This window comes from Protopterus annectens, chromosome 10.part0, assembly GCF_019279795.1.
Source record: "Protopterus annectens isolate FY-2018-M chromosome 10.part0, PAN1.0, whole genome shotgun sequence".
NCBI classification, from domain to species: Eukaryota; Metazoa; Chordata; order Ceratodontiformes; family Protopteridae; genus Protopterus; species Protopterus annectens.
The window spans coordinates 398,136,403-398,163,399 of NC_056744.1; the positions used below are offsets into that span (position 1 = coordinate 398,136,403).

General features: G+C 35.4%; 1 long non-coding RNA gene across 1 annotated transcript in view; it reads right to left on the minus strand.

Annotated features, from left to right (window-relative positions):
• Nucleotides 1-11,851, minus strand: part of LOC122812790 — a 273,611-nt gene extending 261,760 nt beyond the window's left edge. Inside the window, exons 1-2 of the long non-coding RNA XR_006366567.1 lie at nucleotides 11,752-11,851; nucleotides 10,480-10,663 (exon numbers count right to left, since the gene is read on the minus strand). This is a non-coding gene — a long non-coding RNA (uncharacterized LOC122812790). The remainder of the gene's footprint in view (nucleotides 1-10,479; nucleotides 10,664-11,751) is intronic.
• Nucleotides 11,852-26,997: the final 15,146 nt, after the last annotated feature.

A 26,997-nucleotide genomic window follows, 5' to 3' on the forward strand; every position in this document is an offset into this window, starting at 1 on the left:
GTATCTACTTTTCTGAAGTACAGGCCAACACAGAAAGCCTTTGGCTAACGAAGTTCGCAGATGACTGCAAACTAGGAGCCATAGTTCAGTCCCCAAATGATGTGGACATCCTAGAGAAGGGCCTCACTGAGACAGATGCCTGGTGTCAGAGCCATGGCCTCAAGCATAATGCCAAAAAGTGCATTGTCATCCTCTTTGGTAAAAACTCTGTACCCGTGATCTACCACATAGGTGGCAGTCTACTTAACACCGAATGTGTGATAAGAGACCTGGGGACCCAGGTGGACAGTAGTCTCTCCTTTGATAATCACATTGCCACAGTAGTCAGGAAGTCCTTCTACATGGCACACCTCATCACAAAAGGGTTCTCATCTAGAAAAAAAGAGGTCATTGTTCCCCTCTACTCGACACACATTAGACCCATTATAGAGTACAATGCCCCTTTTGGAATGTATCTGCAGCAGCTGGAAAGGCCACAGAAGTACCTCACAAAGAGATTACTGGCCTCAAACAGATGCCCTACACTGACCGTCTCAAAAAACTCCAGCTTTACTACGTAGCATATCGCCTACTCTGAGATGATCTCTGCCTAACATATAAAGCTATGTCAAACCCAGAGCTGTTGGACATACTACACTAAAGAAATCCCAATCCCTCTGAGCTATACACTCTAGGGACGAAATCCCAATCCCTCTGAGCTACACACTCTAGGGATCTAAACCTTGTCACCACAATGAACAGGACATGCTGGAGGGATAGATTCCTGTCCCAGAGACTTCCCATACTCTGGAACAAGCCACCCATCTATGTCAAGCAAAGTTCCTCATTAGCACTCTTCAAGAAAAATCTTGATAAGTGGATGGGAAATAGGAAATACACCCTGGGGATCACTTCAGTGGCTCTGCTTGACAGGAGCACAGGAAAATAACTTTCTTGGGTGGCATAAGCCAGGGAACCTTGTTGGCTAGGCTTACTTAGGCCCTTGAGCCGATAGCCTAGTACCTACCTATGAACCTATGAACCTATACCACATTGTCTGTTTGTAAATTGCTTATCCAATCTCTTTTCCCAATCCTTTCTAAGCTCCTCTGATTGATTCTTATAATTATCGTGCAATATTTTATATGCTCTACTAATTATTCCTTTTTTAATGGCAGTTTCTGTTCCAGATTTTATTAAAAATGCTGCCAGTGCTGGTCTTTCATTTAGGACCCCCTGTCTCTTTCTCTTTGTCTATACTCTGATATCAATCCTTGATAGGGAAGGCAATCTCTAACCTGGAGTCCAAATAAATTCTTGGCCTCTTCCTATTCTATTACCTTTCCCTTTCTAGTTATTTGCCCCCAATACCTTGGTTCCTTTGTCAATTTTCTCCAATAAATTCCAGCCCCCTCTTACCTATTATCTGTATATCTAAACACAGTCATCCCTATTGGCAGAATCTCTTTTCTCCATTCTTGTGTTGGTTTAGTTCTTAGAATTCTCCCTGTTATCTTATGAATATAATACTCTGTGATTTTGGCTGTTCTCCTTAAGAGTCTGCATCCAAAATCCCAGTCTCTCCATATTTCTTGAGCTTCCTCCCTATGTAAGCATCATTCCTTTCCACTTTGAATTAGAGTTTTCTGCTTGTGCTGTGTATAAGAGCCTTAACTGTGCTGCTCTAAAATGTCCCCTCAAATTGGATAATCCTAGTCGGCCTTGTTCTATTGGGAGAATCAGCTTATCCCACTTGATCTTGCCGTCTTCCTTTCCCAGATAAAATACTTCAACTCTTTTTTGATTGCTATCCATAGCTTATCCTTTGGTTGATAAAAATATCCCTGACCTCTGTATAAGACTAAAGAGGCTAAAAACATTTTAATTGCTTGTATCTTAGAAGCTATATCCATGTAACAAATCTTCCAGTTTCTCAATTTTTGTATTATCTTCTGCTTAGTCTCTTCCCACATATCCTTAGTTGCCACAACAGAGTCATTTTTAAATCCATACTCCTAAATATTTCATTTTATCATGTCCACATACATATGGATATTGTTGGACCAATTTGTATGTGGGTACATAATTTACTGTTATTGCCTTTGTTTTAGCTTCATTAATTTTGTATCCAAAGAAGATTTGAAATTGTCTTAAAATGTTCCACAATACTGTAATATCCCTTTCTGGTTTTGTCATGTATAAAATAATTTTATCTGCAAATACAGCCAGCTTCTCCTGACTACCATACCAATTATATCTTTGAATTAATTTCTGAGTCCCTTATTTTCTTTGCCAGTGGTTCTAAATGTAATGCAAACAACAAAGGGGAAAGCAGACAACCCTGCCTGGTTCCTCTACTCAAGCAGAAGTTATCAGAGAGGATCCCACCCACTTTAATATTCACCTCTGATCAACCTTATAATTTTATCATGGAAAGCAAATGCTTCAATTGCCCTGGTCATAAAGTCCCAGTCTACTTTGTCAAATGCTTTCGCTGCATCAAGACCCACCAATTACAGTGGTATTTTCTTATATTCTGCTTCCTTCTGGATCATTAATGTTCTGTTAATATTGTCAACTCCCATCCATAAAACCACACTGATCCATATCTCTCAACTTTGGTATTACCTTTGCCATTCTAGACATAAACACTTTATAATCATGGTTTAGTATTGAAATTGGCCTTTATGAAGCTGGATCTGATGGATCTTTACCCTCTTTAGGTATTACCATTACCACCACCTTTTAACATGATGTTGGTATTCCTCCTCCTCTTAAAATACTGTTAAACAAAACCTTCCAGATCTTTACCTCCTAGCTTCCAAACTTCCACAGGAATACCATTATTCCTGGGGACTTTCCTGTAGATTGGTTATACATAGCCATTTTTATCTCATCTCATCTCTCCTATTCTGATAGTAATTGAGCCTCATCTACCTCTACCTTGGCATATTTAATTCTTCCATAAACATTTCCATTTTTACCTTTTCTTGCTTTTCATATTTCTCTGCTTTGTACAAACTTCCATACAATTTTTGAAATATTTCTAATACTTCTACAGGATCTCTTGTTGTTCCCTAAGTTTGGTGACAGCCCTTTCCACTTTCTCTTGCCTGAGTTGTTGTGCTAACTGTTCTACAATTATTATCAAAAAACAGTTGCTTAACAGTAATCTTCCTAAACTCATGCATACTATCGAGGTAATCCCTTATTTTCTGTTTAGCATTCTGCAGTTGCTCAATTTTCTTGTTCTGACACATTCCCCCTATTTTGCAATACTTTAACATTTGTCAGTCCCTCTAAATAATTCTTGTTACTTCTTAGCCATATCTCCCTTTACTTTATTTCCACCCTAGGTTTAAACTCCACTCTAATTTTATCCCACTCGCTAGCTATATTTTCAGAAGAAATTTCTATCTTCTCTAGTAGTTCCTGAATTAATTCCAAAACCCATTTCTTAAATTCCTCTCTTTTCAGCCGATAGGTGGGAAAGCGCCAGTGTCTCGTTTTTCTTTTATGTCTTGCATTTTTATTTTAGCTATTATTGGCGCATGATCTGAAATAGTTATTGGGTGCATTTCAAGACCTTCAATTAAATGTACATGTTCCTCCTGTGAGATGTAAGTTCTATCTAGCCTAGCCCAGTTTTTGTAGGTTGGAGAATATGTAAATTCACTCTGAACTCCTAGTACTGAATTCACATCTTCTGTGCCAAACATTTTCATAAAATTCTTCAAAAATCTATCCTCCATTGTTTTATTTCCCCTTCTAGGCCCCCAGACATATCGTCACTGTTGCAAACCAAATTCCAGTCTCCACATATAAGTAATATTCCTGGCTGAAAGCTAATTATTTCTCCCAGAAATTTTTTAAGCACCATTATAGCAGTTTTAGGTGGAATGCAGATGAATGGCAGTGAAATCCTCTTCCCTTGCCAATAGCCACTTAGTACTATATAATATCTTCCATTATTATCTTTTTTCCTCTTGTATCACTATTGGAGCTCCTCTTGCAATTAATATAATTGTGGCAATAGGGGGTACTGTGAGAACAGCTAGCAGCAATTTTGTAAATAATTATATGTTATTTGTGAATATCAAACTGATTTATACAAGATGCTCATGTTACAAATGTATTAGAACTGTATGTCATGTATATCAAATTGATTTGTACAGATGTTTGTGTTGAAAAGGTACTTGTAAAGTGCTTGTGTTTGAAATGTATCCACAGTGTGCCCTACTGGAAAGAATAGAAATGTACATGCACTACTGTACCCATTCAGAGGTATATGTTTTAACAGAGGAAACTGGACATCAGAAGGTTAACCTCAGTCCAGAAACTTTAAAAATATATCTAAAATTAAATCACTTTATAGTCTAGGCCATAAAGATGCTATCTCACAGGATTCATTGCGGCCAGAGACACAAAGTCTGTACTAGGAAGCTCTCTGTATTGTCTTTGGGGTGAACTAATTACTACTCTGGAAGTGTGGAGGTATGCAATTATTTTATAACTTCTAGCACCTGTCAAAGATCTGAGCAAAGTCCCTTGTGTGTGCATTTTTATGGGCAGGTGCTAAATCCTACCAGCTGCCAGCAATGGGGATCTGCATGGGAACTAGAAGTCAGATGACCAGATGTGATGTCATTCTGCAAGCTATCTCAGAGGTAATATTTTAGATATTATTTTGAGAAGTCTCTTGGTGAGACAGAGCATTCTCTATTCTGTTTTGGGCCTGACAAGAAGGACCATTCACCACATCATCTGCCTTGCTCTGTTAAGTAAGTTATTAGGGAATAGAGATTCCCTTAGATTCAGTCAGGAATACAGTGAAACTTAGCTTAGATATTGTTTTTCTTTGTTTGTATGAGCCTGTCCTTCAATGTTATTTTAAATATGTCCTGTGTTTTGAACTCTGATTTTACTGTAACTATATACTTAGTATGTTTTTGTTATTTTACTATTTATTATTAAATATACTTAAACCTTGGACACAAAGCACTGGTTGGACAGAGAGGGTGCTGGGGGTCTTGGATTGGACACTCAGCTGAGATCTCATCTCTAAAGTTGTGCCAGTGGGAAGTCTTATTGGAGATCTGGAGAAAGAGGGAGAAACCAGCCCCAGACTGGTGGTGTTCCCTGTGTGCTCTTAAGGGAAATTGTGCTTGATTGTGTTTGATGTAGACAGCTGAGATACTGTGAGTGTACTTGTTGACCTCCCAGTGAACGTTCCCCACAGGTGCCAGTGGTGAGGATTCAGGTTACTGGCCCAGAGGTGGAGGGTCAACACAATAATTACCCCTCTTTTCCTTTGCCCCAGATATTCCACCGTGTTACCATCCTGAAAACCTTTCTTTATCAATTTCAGATATTCAGTTCTTTCCAGGCATGTCTCCTGTAGCACAGCTATTTGTAGTCTACATTTTTTTTAATATAGTTCACTACAATTTCTCTTTTTATATTTATCTGTAAGACCATTCAGATTGAAAGGCATTACAGAAAGCATAATTTTCTTATACTGTATAGTTATTATTACCACCTTTTATGTATGTTAAATGTCTAGTTCCAACTTTTATGTTACATGTATATACTGTTGAGCCTATGCCACATCTTACATAACTTTTCCCAGTCTCCATGCTTATCAATAGAGCCATAAAAGAAAATCATGTCCCCAACATCTGTTAAATATCATACATCATACTCCTACATAAAGGTGGAAATTTTACTGACCTAACCAACTACCATTCAATAGCTATCCTCCCACCCTGTCCAAGATAATAGAAAAATGTATCCATACCAGTCGCTCAAATACCTCGTCAACCATAATCTACTCTCCTTGACTCAACATGGATTTAGGAATAATAATAGCACCACTAATGCCCTTTTAAACTTTCAAATACAGTTAATCAACTCTGAAACAACGGTAACCTAGTCTCAACAGTCTCCCTAGACCTATCCAAAGCATTCAATACTGTCTCATACCAGAAACTCCTTGAGGACCTAGCCTCTCTAGGCCTCAATACCCCATGACTGACCTGGTTCAACAGTTACTTATTCGATAGGAAACAAGCTGTGAAATGGCAACAACACTATTCTGATTCCCTCACAGTCTCAGTCAATGTCCCCCAGGGATCAGTCTAGGAACTTTACTTTTCAATATCTTTAGCAATAATCTATACTATACTTATACTATACTCCAACACTAAACAAGCTACCCTGGTACACTATGCAGAGGATGCTAGTCTAATTTGCTCATCCCAAAACACTATCCTCACTTCAAGAAAACAGAATAGAATCCTGGCTCGATAGCTCAGTCTTTCTCTCAAGTGCTAAATGGCCCACGGTTTATGGCCCTGCGTGTGAAGTCGCACGCACCTTACAGCAGCCAGGCTTAAGCTATGGTATATCAGCCGGACGTTCGGGTCACCTGAGGTGAAGGATCCCACACGTGAGAATACTGCAACATGGAAGAGAAGGACATCTATAGTTATGGTAGGATTTTAAACAACTAATCTTTCCCTCTACAGGGCTAGGAAACTTCTCACTAATAACTCAAGAAAAAAGATAGCACAGACATACCTATTTCCATCCTTACTCTGTGCCTCACCCATCTTTACAAATCTTAGCAATCAAAAATAAACTATAGACAGTCTGTAACAAAACTGTAAAATTTGCAACAAATAATCCTCAAAAACCCACCATTGCATTACACTAAAATGCCTTAAATGGTTAGAACTTAAAAATCACGTTATCTACCATCAACTTGTCACAGCCCATAAACTAATAAATTCCTCAGAAAAACGCCCAGCTCTAAAAGGAATACTACAGCCTTATACCACCAACTGAGCCGTACCATCCAACAACAAAGTTTTTCTATCCCTCAAAAAGTCAAATAACAGTACAGAAGACTCACTATACTCTAACCAGGTAGCAAAAATCTGGATCCCACCCCCGAAATAAGCCAGGTAGACACACTGCATGGCTTCAAAACATCACTAAAGAAACACCTGCTAAATAACTGGTTGTACTCATGCACTACTCCAGGCTAACCCCCTCCATACTCAGCCTAACCTTCACCATCAACATTATTCCCCTTCACTTAACCTTTCTGTACCCTAATCTTATCTAACTTTATATCTCTATCACTAAGAAATCTCACTGTATATTCTCCCACAACTCTTATTTACACTATTATACAGATTACCACTTCACCCTCTACCTACTTTCTTTCCTACAAAATCTATTTCCCCGGTAACTACCACTACCTCTATTTTTTTTAATACAGGTCTACAGCTCTCTACCTCAATCTACCTAATGTTTCATTGAACTACTTGTCCTCTTAAGTTCTACTTCCTGCTAAATCCCTTGCTGCCTTTGCTATCCTCCTCTGTTTCCAACTGATAAGCACATTACATAATACATCCATGGTCTATATCTGTCATTTCTTTGTAACCAACTACCTCATGAAAGAAAAAAATGTACTTCCTTAAATTCATAGGCTACTGTATGTAGTATAATGTGCTCTGGATATATTTACATAATTTTATTTTCATGTAAACTCAATGTATTTTACAAAATGTCATTTCTTTGTCTATAAATGTACTTGCCTAATATATGGCGCTTTCCTCTCTGGGCCTCCACTGAAAATGGGATATACCCCAGTCGGAATTTCCCAGTAAAAAAAGAGAAATAAATAATCTGGACAGTTTGAGAGTTATGGTTAACTGCATGGGAAAACCATTGCATTTCACTTAAACAATTAATATAATCAGGATCATTTCTAGGCAATGTAATTCCCAGAGGTAACCTCAGAAAAAGTGCTCCACCCCTCAGATGGGTCTCTGTATGGTGGCACTTCAGCCAAGGTGATTGCCATGCTTGTCATACTATAGAAATAGCTATGTGTATAATTTTCTTCCAGTAGATAATCATAGGAGGTTATTAGGCTATTGGCCCTGAAGCCCTTATAAGTCTAACCAAGAGTTTAGCCCATGTTTAGACAAGTCAGCACCCGATGCCCCTGCCCAGCAGAGACATGGGTGGAATCCCAGGGGTATATTTTCTGTTTCCCATCCAGTTATCCAGGTTACACTAAAAAGGGGTAAAGAGGTACTCTGTTTGGCATGGAGAAGGAGTCTATTCCATAGATGGGGGAGTCTCTGGGACAAAAATCTGTCCCGCCAACAAGTCCTGTTGATGTCACAGACCAGGTTGAGGTCGCGCGTGTGAGTTACTCAAGTGGAGATTGACTTGCAGATATGCAACAGTCCCATCAAGCTGGGGTCTCTGATCGCCTTATATACCAGACAGAGGTCACCTCTGAGGAGTCTGTATGAAACTGAATAGAGGGATAGAGCTTTTAGCCTATTTGTGTATGGTAGATATGTGAGGCCCTGGATTCTCCTGGTAAGGAACCTCTGTGGTCTCTCCAGCTGCTGCATGTGCATTGGGAGGAACATGCTGAAAGGGGCACTGTACTCAATAATGGGCCTTATAAGGGAAGAATACAGGGATGTTATGACCTCCTTATCCCTGGATGAGCTACCCTTACTTATGAGGTGAGCCATATAGAAGGCTTTCTGTACAACGTGGTGGTCAAAAGTCAGGTTGCTATCAACCTGGTTTCCCAAATCCCTCACGAGCTGACTGAGTCCTTAGGACGCTGTTGTTAATGTGATAATTTGTGGGGACGTCACTCTCCCCAAAGGAGATGATGATGCATTTTTTGGTATTCAGCTTGAGGCCATGTTTTTGGCACCAGTCATTTGAGTTTCTGATGACAGTAACAGCAATTTTAATTCAAGTTCCTTTTCAGTAGGTATCCTGGGTGGTGTTCACGGCTTTTCTGTTTTGGCTAGATCTATGACTATAAGTGTTTTTGATGTTTTTGTCTATTGGGCATTCTTCTATCCTGTTACTCACTTGAAACTTTTCTTCTCAACCCTACACTGAAAATGTGCTGTTTGTCCAGTGGAAAATGTGGTCATCAAAATATAATTGTATACCTTTAGTCAGCCAAGAAGTTTCATTCTCTGGACTCCTGATTTGGTGTTTAGATCTTCAGTGACATAGTCATAGCACATGCTTGCCCTAAAACATGACTGCAGCTTGTCGGCTCTGCACTCTTTATTGTTAGGAAGAGCCAAAGTGGTTCCACCCACTTGTTTTTACATTAGGGACAAGGTGCTGTCAGTTCTGGCACCTGTTCAGTACCTCTTTTAACCAAATCAGGCTTCGACCTGACTCATTAGCAGCATAAACAAATGCTCTGGCATTACTATGAAGTTAAACCAATGAACTTCAAATTAGCTGCTACCATCAATCTATTTGCACGGTTTGTTTATTATAACCATCAGAAGGAATCTGTATGGCAGAAAAAAAAAGATCACTTGGTAAGACCAAATTCCTCAGCTTCCACTTTAAAAGCAAGTTTTTATTGTCTAATAGATATCTACAAAATGCATTGTCTCTTTTCCAGCAGTTTGAGCTCCACAGAGATACTTGTGCCTTGTGCCCATTATATGTGAACTCTTTCTGGATCTGAACCTGAAACTCTGAGTTTTTAAGTACATCTCGGATTCTCAGAGATTACATTACATATTTTTCATTGACTTTTTGCTGTCATTGTCACATTTTCTGTATTTGTTAATTACTGGCAGCTGCTTGAACATCTATACTGATGGTTTTCATACTTATAAGACAAAAAAATAAGTATCTGTTCACTTCATTTGTGTGATGTTTTTGGGTGAATGAGTGTCCCTCCTGCTGTTCTATCCTCCAAATTCCTACCTTTTACAAGCCCCACCCAGCCAAAACACAGCTGTAAAGGAACAGCTCAGGTTAAACTTATTCAGAAATCTGCTACATTATACTTGTGGATTCATGCTTCATGTTCTAATATGCACATTAGTTCTCATAACTACAATCACCACTGTAAGACCATCAATTCAGTCTACAATTTTCAAAAGTTCACCCTTACCAAAAATATAACAATGTCTTTTTACCTTTCACTTTATTGATTCTGCTCTCCCCTCCCCATCAATATGCTACAGTGGCATCTATGTGCAATTTTGATGCCCTCTACCATATGCAGCACAAATACAAACCTCTTCTCAATAATATTTTGCCAGGGCTGCTGTTAAGAGTTAAAGACATTCTCACTAATTTGTTGTTTGGAAGATGTTTAAAAATGAAAATAGTCAAAGGTAATTTTGTTTGCTTTGTAGACATCTCCGGAGAACACAAAGTACATGTTCCCTTGTCTTAGATTATAACTATTCATGTCAAAAGCACTCAAATCCAACCCATTTATTTTCTTCACTTTGGTAACTCAAGGGTTTTCAGTCTTGATAATGCAGCTTATGAAAAACCACACTGCTTCTTGCTGAAATGATGTTAGAGATGTGACAAACCATTCCTCCATTGCAGACAAACATCTAATAATAACAGAAATCATTTTAAGTGCTAAAAAATCATATATATTACACATGAAACTTGTACCCCTTTATGGTGTCACATGAAAATAAAGGCATATTGCAGCTTTCTGTCATTCCTTCTCTAGTCATGTGATATGGAAATGAGACATCTAAAAGCCTCCATGGTAGAAGCATTTGAAGAATTCAACACTGGAGAGACAGTGCCACCTAGTGGTAACAGTCATTGGAAATGGATACTCGCTGTAAACCTGTAAAACAAGAAAATAATGACGGGCAAAAAGTGCAAATGACACTCTCTTCTACATATAGCCACAAGCATAGATTCTCTGTCCAGTAGCCTGTATTTGGATATATGTAACAATGCTATTATAAACAAAAATTAAGGGAGAACTGGTTTGGAAGAACTGGTTAACTAGTGGAATGTGCTGCAATGCATAGTTCTCAACTGTTCAGATTTTTGCAGAATGTCCAGATTTTTGCCACATATTTTTGGTCTTTTCCTCATAAAACTTGTGGTCTTCTGGCAAATCACTGAGAACTGAAGTCACTAAATAATGACATATCTTTGAGTTTCAGACTGCATATCCTTCACAAAATGCACTCCAAAAATCCTTCTAACAACTTTCTATGTTTATAAGAGCAATATTTAAAACCTGTTACTATTTCTGGGCTATTATCCCCCACTTAATTTAGGCTTTGTCCATATTTCTTGTTCTAACAGGTTGAGAGGTATGCTGCAATGATACATTAGAAATGCATAATCAATAGACACATAGTGTGGTTTATTAGATGAGAATATGAATGACAGAAAATGTCATGGGGAGAGAAAAGGGTAAAAAGAATGTCAATATATCCTTGCATATGTTAAATAAGAATACCAATGGAATAAAACATAAGCCGAGGGTAAAATAAAAAAGAGAAATAAGCTTTATTTAACAACTGTAACTTGGTAAGTGCTTTCACTTCTGCTACATCAGACGTCATGTACAGAAAGAGATTTACCCATATTTTATAGGCAATTCAATTAAGAATAAGCCAATCATTAAGAAAAGAAGCAATCACATGCTTAAGAACTCATAACAAATGTATATTCGGGAGCTCATTAACTATATGCATTGAATAAAAATAATAAATAAAAAAGATATGTGAATAAAAGCATTAATTTCAGCATATACGAAAAATGATAGTAAATAATAAATATGCATGAAAAACACACATATCCATATGTTTACTGTACTGCATTCATGACTGCTCGCTCTAATAAAGGAGCACCTCCCTACCTCCATGTTATAATTTCAGTTTACCTGAGGCTCGGCTCTTTTCAGGTTTTGCTTACCTTCATGGAGAATAGACCATTAGTTAAGGCCCTGGGAAGACAATATGGATATTTGTGTTTATTAATCCCTTCATATTTGCATTGTGTATGACCCTGAACAAGTTATTTCATTTCCTTGTCACCCTTGGTCTGCTTTGGAAAAAAAAAAAAAAAAGCACTGACCTCAGTGAACCAAGATGTATGCAAGCAGGAAAGAAAGCACAAAGTGAAATGGTAGTTACACAATAGTAAACAATGAGCCATTGTACCACTTAATTCTACTTGCAGTTGATTAAAAAATAAACTACTGCACATGAGAGAACATAACAGTGTAAGAAAAGATTCTAAAATGTATGCAGTGCCGCTATGCCCTTATGCAATATCTGAATTTTATTTCTCTTGGTTTGGATTGACAAAGGCCATGAACTGCTAGACACTAGTTTAGTATTAACTAAACTATCATTCCCTATCTCTTTTTACTGCCAGTCAGGTTTCCAGGTAAACACTCCAGGTTCAAGGGATTATGTCTTATCAGGCCAGAATTGCAATGTTCTGAAACTAGCTTGTCCTCAAAGCTGACACAGCATTTCATCTAGGCAATCCGAAGAGGATGGGAGGTTACATGCACATATATTACTATTTCATTTTGATTTTACATACTGTTTATTTACTTTACTTCAGATTTTTTATTTTTTTATTTTTCATTTAGCAATTGAGTAAACACTCTAGGAATAAATTCCTTTCTGAGCAATCCGGGGATACTGTCTAAACATACCTCTCAACTTTCCAGATTTTCATAGACTGTCCAGATTTTTACCTCATATTTGTAGTCTGTTCCTCATAAAAATCTGGTTTTCTGGCAAATAATTTAGAACCAAAATAACTAAATAATGACAGACGTAAGTGTTTCAGACTTCATAGCCTTCAGAAAATGCATGCTAAAACAAAATCTTTTATTCTAGAAATTAAGTATATAAGAGCAATATTTAAAATCTGTCCCTATTTTAGCTCTTTGTCACCGTCTCCCCATTATTTACTTTGTCCTGATTTCTTGTGCTAAGTGGTTGAGAGGTATGTGCCTAAGTGACCTATTCAGACTCACACAGCCTGCACATGGAGACTGGAGGAATCAAACCATTGACCACATGATGAAGTCTAGCATCTCATAGCCTTAATTCTTTGGTTAAATTGCTGGAATGCTTACTTTAACTGACATACAAGAACCCTTTAAATAATTAATCGATGCAGTAGTTTCATTTGTGCTGTACAGGGAGATGCATGAGCTCCTCTACAGACGGTCGGGGAGAAATTCCTCGAGGTCAGTAACCCAAAGAAATAGATGCCAAGGCATATAAAGTTGCTGATGGTTTCCCCCAGGAAATTATTATTGGTGTAATTTCTAAGCATTTTCCAATAATTCTTCCCTTTTTGGGAGACTTCTTCATTTATCAAAATCAGTGCAACCGTGGTGTTGGTATATATAAGTGCAGCAGAGTGAGTCTTGCCCCCCACATTGGGGTGCAAGGGGGGATTTCCACCCAACAAAAAGCACCTAAAGTTAAATGTTCACCCTTCTGTGTTTCAGGCATTATTGTATGGCATCTCCAGGACTCAGGATTGTGCAGTCAGGCAGGCCATAGTAGAATTCGGATCCATCTTATCAAATAGAAATAAATACTGACTGATTCAGTGGACATAGATAAGCTTCCTGTCACTCTCCTACTTTGAACACAATGGAAGAGTCTTTGTGGGTTCTGTTCAGGCAGCTTTATTTTATACAAACACATCACTATAGAAGTTTATTGACTAAGTTATGTAACTTGTATACAAACTAACAATTGGGATCATGCATGGTAACACTCTGACTGCTCTTACAAAATGCACTAGGGAATGCACGTGTCTGGAATTTATACGAGCACGTCCAGCCTCAACATGCTATTTAAAGATGCAGCACACATCACATTCATTCTGATCTACATCCTCCTTCTTTGAGAAATAGATCATACAACCCTATGAGTCTATTTAGCATGCAGAAATCACAGGTAATTCTTAATCATGCATTACACAATACTAAGTATACACACACACACATATATATATATATATATATATATATATATATATATATATATATATATAAAATCAAGTCCACATTGCTGCGTATTTCACACTAGGCTTTGATACTCGTCCATATCGTCTGACATAAAACTGGGAGTTAGATTTAGCAACTGGAACTGTCTCTGCATAATGTTTGACGTGGAATGTCTGGAACATTTTCTGCAATGGAATCAGAATTTTGAACACATTCTGGTATGAAAACAGTGCCTGATTCACTCTTAGATTTGAAGTCTGCATCACAGAAACAATGTTGTGATGGTGATGATGATTCTGATACAGGAACAAGATGTTTATTGATCCTCCTATATTTCATACCCTCGGAGTCTACCAGGTAGGATCTTGGCTAGGCACAGATGCCTGTAATCTGTCCAATTCAATCAAAACCTTTCATTGTCTGGATTTGTACCATCTCTCCTTCCCTCAACGGATGGATTAATCTGCATGATCTGTCGTAACTAGATTTCTGGATATTACACTTCTTAACCAATTGATCCTTGATGGTTTTATTGTTCTTGGGTTTAGGCTTCAATAAACTGGAAGAAATGGGTATTGTAGTTCTAGTTTATCTATAAACCACTCTGTAGAATACAAAGCTAAACAAGAACCACAGCCACAGATCTAAGAAAATACATTTAATGCAAAAAGACTCACAAGCCTTCAAATGAGTAAAAACTTAATAAAACACATCCAATATATATATATATATATATATATATATATATATATATATATATATATATATGTATACACAGTAATAAAACAATTTGTAAATACCAATTATTCAATTAATTACATACTTCCAATTTAAATCTTTATTTAAACCTACAGGGTCCAAAGTATTATATTTCAAGATATAAACAGTTTCTTTATGCAATAAGTTATACTTCAGATCTGTATTTTCTCCAATATTCACACTAACTTGTTCTAAAATGGACCCTCTTAATAAAGTAACATCCCCTCCATGAAAATTTTTAAAATGTATAGCTAAGGGGCTTTCTATATATTTAGTCTTACCATTCCTAAAATGTTCCTGAAAGCGAACCTTAAACGCACGTTAACTCTCCCCAATATAAAACATCTCACATGGACATTTCAATGCAAATATTATTCCCTCAGTGTTACAATCAAATCTATGCACTGGTTTATAATGGATTTTATTAATTTTAAAGAAACAATTAATCACTAAAGAACCTGAAGTGGTTCTCTTTGCAAATGCGGTCTAGTACTATTGCATACTGAATAAGAAGAAAGTACTTTATCAATGTCTTTTGATAATGAAGGCCAAAATACTAATTCTGTCGCTCTCCTTTTAGTGGATGCGGCTCGTGGGCGACTACAATGTAAAATCTGGATATACTCTTGCTGTAAGGAAGCAGAAACAACAATTTTAGGAGCTTTGAAAATAAGGCCATCTTCCATCAACAATTCATCTCTGTAAGGAAAATAGGTTTGCACGCCAGATATACAGTAGATAGCTTTGACGGCCATCCAGTATTAATGTAGTGATTGAGCTTCTGCAAAATTGGAGCAGTCTGAGTGTAATTTCTCAACTCATCAAGTCTAGTGGTTGAAAAATTATGCACTGACATCACATCAAAGTCAAAATTCTCTGCATCAAGCTGTTCTGTCATATTTCTGGGTGATCTGGATAAGGTATCAGCCAGATAAAGCAATTTGCCTTTCGTGTAGACCATTTTGAAATTGTACTTTTGCAACCTGAGCATCATTCTTTGTAATCTCGCTGGAGCAGAATGTATAGGCTTCTTTAGAATAGTAACTAGAGGTTGGTAGTCAGTTTCAATCTGAATGGCTCGACCATAAATATAATCATGAAACTTAGAACATGCAAATGCTGTTGCCAAAAGCTCCTTCTCAATCTGAGCATACTGCATCTCAGTTTGGGTTAGTATTCTAGATGCATAGGCTACTGGTCTGCCCTCTTGAAGTATAACTGTGCCAAGACCAAATTCTGAAGCATCACAGGAAAGAGTAACTGGTTTGTTCACATCATAGTATCTTAAGGTTTGTGGGGTGGCAATTTTCTGCTTAAGGTCTTCAAATGCCTTCTGGAGCTGTTCCAACGATGACCATGCACCATATTTGCACATCAGCTCTCTTAAAGGTGCTGTCAACTCACTGATGTCTGGTATAAACTTGCCTAAATAGCTGACTATGCTGTGATGCCACTGCACTGGCCCAGTAATCAAGAAGCCTCAATCCTCACCTCTGGCAACAGTGGGTAACGTACACACTGGGAGGATGACAAGTACACACACACAGTAAAGTGCAATTTCCCTTAGGAGCATACAGAGATCACAGTCAGTCTGGGGCTGGTTTCTTCCTCTTTCTCCAGATCCCCAATAAGACTCCCCACTGGCACAGATATAGGTTTGAGATCTGAGCTGAGTGGCCAAGACAAAACCTCCAGCACCCTCTCTGTCCAACCAGTGCTTCATGTCCCTGCCCAAGTAGCTGCCACACACACATTTTGAGATTTGATTTACACACACACACACACACACACACACACACACACACACACACACACACTTGGGAAAGCCTGGCACAGGTTTACTGACTATGCCCCCTTCTGCCCAGACTATAAGGTAGTTCCAGCTGACACCAGCCAACTCTTTATCAGCTACTCTAAAGCCCTTAACAAAGGGTGTCCAATCCTACTGTGTAATGTTACTAATAATCCAAATGGTAGTCTGACCAAGAGCAAGGCTATTTAGGAGTGGCCTGTACAGTGTCACCAAATAGATATGTAAGTACTCTAAGAGCTTAAATATGTCCCACAGATATCAGTCACAAATATGTTTAAATATATTTAATAATAAATAAATAGTAAAAGAACAAGACAATACTCAGTAAGTAATCAATTACAACAGAGTTCAAAATCACAGGAAATATTTAAAACAACATTGCAGGAGAGTCTCAAATAAAGAAAGAAAACACCTAAGCTACACTTTACATTCCTATCTGAATCTAAAAGAGTTGCTATACCCTAAAACTTACTTACAGCAAGGGAAGTACAGAAGGTGGTGATGACTGGATGTTCTTGTTAGGTCAACGACAAAATAGAAAATGCACAGTATCTCTCTCTGAGAGAGTTCTTTAATATCAAATATTACTGCTGGGTTAGCTTGGATGACATCACTTTTTGTCACCTGGCTTTAGTTCCCAAGCTAAACCCCCAGTGTAGCATTTGACATCTCCTTGTGAAAGATCCATATTTCTCAGATGTTTGCAGATCCTGAAAGTCATAAAATAATAAAACACTTCTACATCTCAAACCTAGTAATTACTTCTCTTTCAAGACAATACAAAAACTTCTAGCTCTACACATTGTGCCTGCTACTGCAATGAAAGTCTGAAATTGAGAGATAACATTTATAGCACAATTGTAAAAAAATTTAATTTCAACTATTTTCTTGAAGTTTTGCAACTTAACTCTGTATGTTCTAGTTTCTACTGTTAAAAGATATACATTTACACAGGTATATAGTTTACATACATTTCTGTTCTTTTCCAGTAAGGTACACTATGGACACATCCTTGAAGCTCAATACTGTACAAACCCTGTTCAACACACACTTCTGCACCTGTAGTTTAATATACACATAACCTATAGTTCTAATACATTTGTAAGACAAGCATATGAATCATGTTGATATTCGCAAATTATATGATTATTTACAAAATTCCAGATAGCTGGGCTGGCAGTATTTCCTTCTTTCACACTTCTATATTGAAAAATGTATCTTAATCTTGCATGCTCCGCTCCTATGCTGTGCTGGATCCAAAGTCTTTTTAAGACACACAGTCTTGCTGGCTGTTTACTGCTGAATCAGAGACACAGAGCTTTGCATGACTCCATCTGTAGTCTGTTTAAAGCACCAAGCCTTTCAAATTGCACACTGATAAAGTAATATATTTTGCAGCTATAAGCACAGTTACAGATAACTTATTTTATAACAAACGACACATACTATTTCAGTAAGATTGTAGCATATATTTACAAAGTTTTCCTTCGTTACATATATGAATGACAAACACAAAATACCTCTCTCTGTCCTTCTCTCACATAACTGAATTACTACAATAGTTATATAGAGAGCTAGTCATCCTCTTGGTATGTTTTTCTGGCCTTCTGTGGGAAGTCACATAACGTCTGATTTTAGACTTTTCTATTGTCCTTTTGTGATTTACTTGTAAGCACTTTTGCTAATGAGGATGCCATTAACAGAAATCTGAAAGGAAACATCTGTACAAGCTGTTCCTACTGGAAAAACATCACGTATTGCTGAATTTATAAAAAAGGATGTCTGTTAATAGATATTTGTTCTGCAAACATGAAAAAATCATGTAATCCTTGTTTTCCAATTGTGATGCTGTGAACAGAAGCCTGTCTGTTATACATATAGTATGAATGCACATTTTAAACTCTATACATATATTCAAGCAAACTTTTTCTTTCAGCATATTTACAACAGAATTAATTTCAGCCTTATATTCATAATATCTAACAATTCCCTCTGTTTTTAAACATACTCAAAATACTTTATATAGAAAACACATTAAGAAACAAAACCTTTAGTCTTTTGATACAATAAATCAAAATGCAATTTTACATAGTCAATACAATGATATAAAAGTATTACTAACAAACCTGAATGTATTTAACATTTGTTTTCTTTTGTAGACCATTCTGTGAAAATATTTCATCAGTAATGAACTGTGTCTGCTTTAATTTAACTTGATTAATTTATTCTTTGGCAATTACAAAATTTAATTTATGACTTAGAACTGTTTCATTAACTCTTTGCAACTGTTGAATTAACTATAAGAGACAAGAACCATGTGCTACTGTGAGCATTTATACACTGCTGAAAATATACAGTTTCAATGTCATTTTAACCATAACATTGTGGTCATGTCTCTGAACTGCCCATTAACATCCTGGTAAAGTACTGAACTGGGCTTAGATAATACTTGAGGATTTAAAAAATATGATTTATACATTACAGAATGCTATGTACATATTAGTCCATTAGCTGTATGAATACAATATTTTAATATATTTTTTTCTAACTGGGGTAAAACCAGTGATATTACAACTTGACAAATTAGTTTTGAACTTATTACAATGTATTCTGTACAGTATGTATTTACACAGACTGTTTGCTATTCATGCATTTGAATCTAGTAGGTACCCTGGACCCATTTTTTCTCTACACATATTCATTGCTAGACATTAATTTCATTTGTACTGAATTCTTCTGCATTTGTGTATACAAAGACTATAATTTGTATTGAATTTTTCTGCATTTGCACATACAAAGACTATAAAGTACATTTAGTCTAATCTTACAAATGTAATAACATTAAAATTAAAAAACAAAACCAAACAAATCTCGACAGCTAAAGAGTCTTTAGTTAAATAGAACAATAGCAAATGTACAGCATAAACTTCAGACTCTCCACGTTTTTAAGTAAAAATAAAACGATTTATTTAGGGAAAGAGGTGAGTGCTTTCGCGTATCTCCAGATACGCTTCTTCAGACAATATACAACTTAATAAAACTAGAGTTTATATAGTAAAAAGTAATTCATTATTCAATCAATTAACTAATTCAATTATGCAATTGTGCATTTAAATTCATTGAAATCTTTTAAAGCGATACAGAAACACAATGTAAGAAATGCATTTCAGTTTACCATGACATATTTTAAGCTTGCTCTAAAATAAGCTGGACTGACAAGCCATTCAGAGTTCATATTCACTTATAAATTCATTGCTCTAAAATAAAATAAACTTTTAAAAAATAATAAATAATAAATAAATACTTAGTATGTTAAAAGTTATATAATGCATTTTGGAGATGACCAAATTCTATTTAGTATCTATGGAGCAGGATAAGAACAATACATTTGTCTAGTATCATTATAATATAATCACTGTATGACTTATTATAATGGCTGATAATAATGATGCAACAAAATATGTCATAAATAAATTAATGAAATTATCTATTACAATTTTATAATAAATACAATAAATATCTAAAATCAAGTTCTGTCTATAGACCATGATATAACTATAGCAATAGATATAATGGACTTATTTAAAAAACGGAATTATAGTAAACATTAAATGCTATAAATCAGAACATTATTTATAAGTTCATAAATTTTAAAAATGAATATCAAAAACAACATTATAATATTTTAATAATTTCTTCAATAATTTATAAAAAAGCATAAATATTAAGTATTAAATAAATAAACAGAATCAAAGCTCATGAACAGAGATAATATTTCTTGCAGCATATTAAAAGCTAGACACAGATAATATTGAAAAAGCTGAATATCAACATAGCTATCTGCGTGTATTGAGGAAAGACCTTATTGTGACATAATTATTTAGGCCCGGAGAATAATGACCTTTAAGCCTAAAAATCCATTTCAATTCATTCAATTCTATCAAATTTATATAATCACCACCCCTGGCATTCTGTTCCACTGTTTGTAATACTCTAAATACAAAAGAGTGTGATGGATTAGATATAATATGCTTCGCAAGGGCATTTAGTTCATTTTTGTTTTTAATATCATACTGGTGATTATAGATTCTACTTTTCAGTTTCCTTTTAGTAAGGCCTACATAAAACGCTGGACAACATTCACAGGTGGCTAAATATATTAGGCCTGAAGTGTCACAAGTGGCTCTAAATCTTGGTTTGAATACATAAGAAAACTCAGGATGTACAAAATCTTGTGACTTTGTAATGTATTTGCAATAATTGCAGTGCTGACAAGGATAGGTCCCCAGAGGATGCCTTAGCATTAATTGAACTTTACTACTTAAATCAGGTCTATCACACAATATAGACTTCAAATTTTTATTATTCCTATATGTTATGTGTGGATTTCTACCTACTAGTTTTAGTGTAAATTCGTCTGTCAGTAAAACCTTCCAATTATTAGATAATATTTTCTTAATATTCTGAAAATCATTAGAATAGGTAGTTACAAAGGATACCCTCTCATAATTGCTATCAGCATCTTTTCTAAAGAAAGGTGTAAGGGAATTCTTATGCTTAGAGCTAATGGCCATTAAATTGTCATTATGTAAAGTATTGTTCATAACATTCATTACTAAATTATAAGCATAGCCTCTATCTAAAAACATATTCATCATATTATTTGCCTCTCTTAACAGATCATTTTTATCAGCACAAATTCTATTCAATCTACTGAATTGGCTCTTTAAAATCCCTTTAAAAATATGGCCTTGGTGCATACTGTCATACTTCAAAATTGTATTTCTCCAACAGCTTTTCTTATATAGTGTTGACATTAATCTCCCATTTCTAATATTTAGAGTCACATCTAAAAAGTTTATTGATATATATGATGTTTCAACAGTAAATTTAAGAACATTAGTCGTGGTTTCTAAATGTTCTTTAAAAAGAATAAATTCTTCAACAGAGCCATCCCATACAATTAAAATATCGTCAACAAAACGTCTATATACTAAGACCTTGCTGAATGAAGTGTGCTGAAAAACATGTTTTTTTTCCCAATTATGCATAAATAAATTGGCATATGTGTTTGCACAGGGGGTACCCATAGCCACACCAGAGGTCTGTAGGTATAGGTTCCCCCTGAATGCAAATACATTATTGCCAAGGACCAAATCTAATAAATGGCAGATCAATATTGCCTTGTTACTATCTATAGTGGGAACATATTGCAATAGTTCTCTCACTGCTTGAATTCCATCATCATTGGGAATCGAAGTGAAAAGGCTTTGCACATCCATTGTGATAAGAAGATGTTTATCTTGTATAAAGGTAAAATCAAGTGAGTGCAAATAATCCAAGAGCTGGTATGTGTCTTTAAGGATTGTGGGAATAGCATCAACCATAGGCCTTAAGGTGTTCTCTAGATATATGGATATGTTTTCAGTAATCCATTTAGCTCCAGATACAATTGGGTGCATAGGTGGTGGCGCAACACCCTTATGCATCTTTGGTAGCCCTTTGATAATAGGGACTACCGGTGTGTCATTAGAAAAAAATTCATACAAACTGCTCGGAATCTGATAACACATGAGCAAATCATAAAGATCGTCATTAATAGTTTTAATTATTTTATCTAGTTTGGCTTGACTAATTAATGAATATGTAGTGTCATCATTTAGCATTTCTTTCATTAAAACATCATATTCAACTGTATCGAACAATGCTATACCCCCCCCCCTTATCTACTGGTCTAAAAGTTAAAGAAGAATCATTGCTGAGATTGTGTAATGAAGTCATGCTATCAATTGACATATTGAAAAACGCACATTTCTTTTTCTTATTATAGAAGTAATGGTAAAATTCTGATTCACAGAGCTTAACAAATGAATCAACATGATATGGCATCGATGGCACAAAAGAACTTTTCTTTTTGTGAAGAAAAGAATTTGCTACATTACTATTTACTAATTTAGAGTCCTTTGAAAAATGCAGTTTCAATGTTACAGAACGAGCAAACAAACGTAAGTCAATCAAGACATCCGACAGTTTGCTCCCTTGCGAGGGAACAAAAGACAAGCCATTATTTAATAAGTCAATGTCATTGGTGTTTAATTCATACCTGGACATATTGAAATAGAGTGGTTCTATTGTTTCTGTCTTCTGCGCTGATATGTGCTTGCTTCGCCCGAAAATTTCCTTTTTCTGGTTTCCCAGCTGTTCTTTCTTTCTCGCGTAAACGACTGTTTTCTGATGGGTAATGGTAAAAAAGCTGCATTATCTTGTGGCTGACGTTTATTGATAGCTCCAGCAGTTTGTTGTAAGGATTTAGCAGCTTTATTTGCCTCCTGATTTGGAAGCGGAGTGGAAATTAATGTAGTACTGGCAATTGTAGCAAATGTCTCTGGAGGCGTGGTAAAAGTTTCTAGTGAAGCGTCATTTTGAACAGCTGATGATAAGTTTGCCGTTGAACCAGTAGGAACTGGCGCTAAGAGAGTATGGTCTAACGGCACTAAACTTTGAGCGTGGTTTTCTCTTGGTTGATGAATATCAGACCTCCTAGGCCAAACAAAAACCCCACCTGTTGAAAAGTCTCTGAAATCACGTTGGAGTTTCTTAAGTTTGGTTTGTTGAAGTTTCATTGCATAAGCATTTACTTGACAGTACACACTCTCTAACTTTCTGAGGCAAAAATCTTCTGAAAAATTGTCCCGCAATTCATTATTAGCATTATTCACTTTGAACAATAGTTCTTTCTCAAGCAGGTTAAAGTAATCGATCAATAGCTGCATGTATTTGTAGCTGGCTTCTATATTTATGTCCTGCCACTTTTTAAGTAACATCGGATGGGTATCTCCATATGATGGCATACAGAGAATATGCATTCCACGTGGTATAAGTTTGTAGTGTAGGCATGCTTCCAAGTGTTTGCGTTGCCATATCATTTGTTGTAATTTGTACAAATCATTCTCCAGTACTTTTACTTTAGAATTGAAATGTTGTAAGTTATCAATTTTGACTTCAGAAAAATTCGGAACTGGAATATTCAAATTCAGAGCCAATAAAGGATTCAACTTACAAGTAGTGATAGCAGTCCATTGTTGTTCGTTGGACAATTTCCTCGGTTCTGGATTGTAATCCAGTTCAACATCTGAATTCGCCATAACGTGTGTTCGATACAGTTGAATATGATGTTTTAATGAAAGAAATGCTAAATGATGACACTACATATTCATTAATTAGTCAAGCCAAACTAGATAAAATAATTAAAACTATTAATGACGATCTTTATGATTTGCTCATGTGTTATCAGATTCCGAGCAGTTTGTATGAATTTTTTTCTAATGACACACCGGTAGTCCCTATTATCAAATTGCTACCAAAGATGCATAAGGGTGTTACGCCACCACCTATGCACCCAATTGTATCTGGAGCTAAATGGATTACTGAAAACATATCCATATATCTAGAGAACACCTTAAGGCCTATGGTTGATGCTATTCCCACAATCCTTAAAGACACATACCAGCTCTTGGATTATTTGCACTCACTTGATTTTACCTTTATACAAGATAAACATCTTCTTATCACAATGGATGTGCAAAGCCTTTTCACTTCGATTCCCAATGATGATGGAATTCAAGCAGTGAGAGAACTATTGCAATATGTTCCCACTATAGATAGTAACAAGGCAATATTGATCTGCCATTTATTAGATTTGGTCCTTGGCAATAATGTGTTTGCATTCAGGGGGAACCTATACCTACAGACCTCTGGTGTGGCTATGGGTACCCCCTGTGCAAACACATATGCCAATTTATTTATGCATAATTGGGAAAAAAAACATGTTTTTCAGCACACTTCATTCAGCAAGGTCTTAGTATATAGACGTTTTGTTGACGATATTTTAATTGTATGGGATGGCTCTGTTGAAGAATTTATTCTTTTTAAAGAACATTTAGAAACCACGACTAATGTTCTTAAATTTACTGTTGAAACATCATATATATCAATAAACTTTTTAGATGTGACTCTAAATATTAGAAATGGGAGATTAATGTCAACACTATATAAGAAAAGCTGTTGGAGAAATACAATTTTGAAGTATGACAGTATGCACCCGCGTCATATTTTTAAAGGGATTTTAAAGAGCCAATTCAGTAGATTGAATAGAATTTGTGCTGATAAAAATGATCTGTTAAGAGAGGCAAATAATATGATGAATATGTTTTTAGATAGAGGCTATGATTATAATTTAGTAATGAATGTTATGAACAATACTTTACATAATGACAATTTAATGGCCATTAGCTCTAAGCATAAGAATTCCCTTACACCTTTCTTTAGAAAATATGCTGATAGCAATTATGAGAGGGTATCCTTTGTAACTACCTATTCTAATGATTTTCAGAATATTAAGAAAATATTATCTAATAATTGGAAGGTTTTACTGACAAATTTACACTAAAACTAGTAGGTAGAAATCCACACATAACATATAGGAATAATAAAAATTTGAAGTCTATATTGTGTGATAGACCTGATTTAAGTAGTAAAGTTCAATTAATGCTAAGGCATCCTCTGGGGACCTATCCTTGTCAGCACTGCAATTATTGCAAATACATTACAAAGTCACAAGATTTTGTACATCCTGAGTTTTCTTATGTATTCAAACCAAGATTTAGAGCCACTTGTGACACTTCAGGCCTAATATATTTAGCCACCTGTGAATGTTGTCCAGCGTTTTATGTAGGCCTTACTAAAAGGAAACTGAAAAGTAGAATCTATAATCACCAGTATGATATTAAAAACAAAAATGAACTAAATGCCCTTGCGAAGCATATTATATCTAATCCATCACACTCTTTTGTATTTAGAGTATTACAAACAGTGGAACAGAATGCCAGGGGTGGTGATTATATAAATTTGATAGAATTGAATGAATTGAAATGGATTTTTAGGCTTAAAGGTCATTATTCTCCGGGCCTAAATAATTATGTCACAATAAGGTCTTTCCTCAATACACGCAGATAGCTATGTTGATATTCAGCTTTTTCAATATTATCTGTGTCTGGCTTTTAATATGCTGCAAGAAATATTATCTCTATTCATGAGCTTTGATTCTGTTTATTTATTTAATACTTAATGTTTATGCTTTTTTATAAATTATTGAAGAAATTATTAAAATATTATAATGTTGTTTTTGATATTCATTTTTAAAATGTATGAACTTATAAATAATGTTCTGATTTATAGCATTTAATGTTTACTATAATTCCGGTTTTTAAATAAGTCCATTATATCTATTGCTATAGTTATATCATGGTCTATAGACAGAACTTGATTTTAGATATTTATTGTATTTATTATAAAATTGTAATAGATAATTTCATTAATTTATTTATGACATATTTTGTTGCATCATTATTATCAGCCATTATAATAAGTCATACAGTGATTATATTATAATGATACTAGACAAATGTATTGTTCTTATCCTGCTCCATAGATACTAAATAGAATTTGGTCATCTCCAAAATGCATTATATAACTTTTAACATACTAAGTATTTATTTATTATTTATTATTTTTAAAAGTTTAGTTTATTTTAGAGCAATGAATTTATAAGTGAATATGAACTCTGAATGGCTTGTCAGTCCAGCTTATTTTAGAGCAAGCTTAAAATATGTCATGGTAAACTGAAATGCATTTCTTACATTGTGTTTCTGTATCGCTTTAAAAGATTTCAATGAATTTAAATGCACAATTGCATAATTGAATTAGTTAATTGATTGAATAATGAATTACTTTTTACTATATAAACTCTAGTTTTATTAAGTTGTATATTGTCTGAAGAAGCGTATCTGGAGATACGCGAAAGCGCTCACCTCTTTCCCTAAATAAATCGTTTTATTTTTACTTAAAAACGTAGAGAGTCTGAAGTTTATGCTGTACATTTACAACATTAAAATTAAGCAAAATCTTGGAAAACTTTATGTCTCTTTAGAAATATCTAGTGGAATTGCCACCATAGGCATATGCCCTGTTATTTTAAACTACATACTCAGCAATTAGAAACATTTATGCTTTTTTATACCAACATTGTTTTGCCAAAAACATATAGTGACCAATCTTGTTCAATTTTTTTACATATCTTTACTCTCTCTTGTATAGCTGTAATAAAGCAATTTTAAATCATCTCTTGTATAGCTTTGCAGTTTAACATGTTGCAAATACAATTTAATACTAAACAATACAATAATAACTAGCATTAAATATCTTGGACTTTCAGATTTAATGTTTATCAGTGTTTCTTATGCACTAATACCTGTTTTTCCTTCCCCCCTAAAAGAGTATTGTCAAGAAGGAATGAAATATTATTTTTTTCCTGTAGCTCTATTTCAGACCCTTGTTGCTTATTTTTTTCTGTAGCTTTATTTCTAGACCCTTGTGCAGTACTGCTTATACAGTCAGTGTAAAACTGAGAAAGTACATCTCCCCCTGTAGTACTGCAGCACTGTTTATCTACTTTATGATGTGAGAATAGAATGTATGTCAGCCAAACACTTTGGTTATACATTTGCTTTATTAGGCTACCAAACTATAGACCCCTGTCTGATTT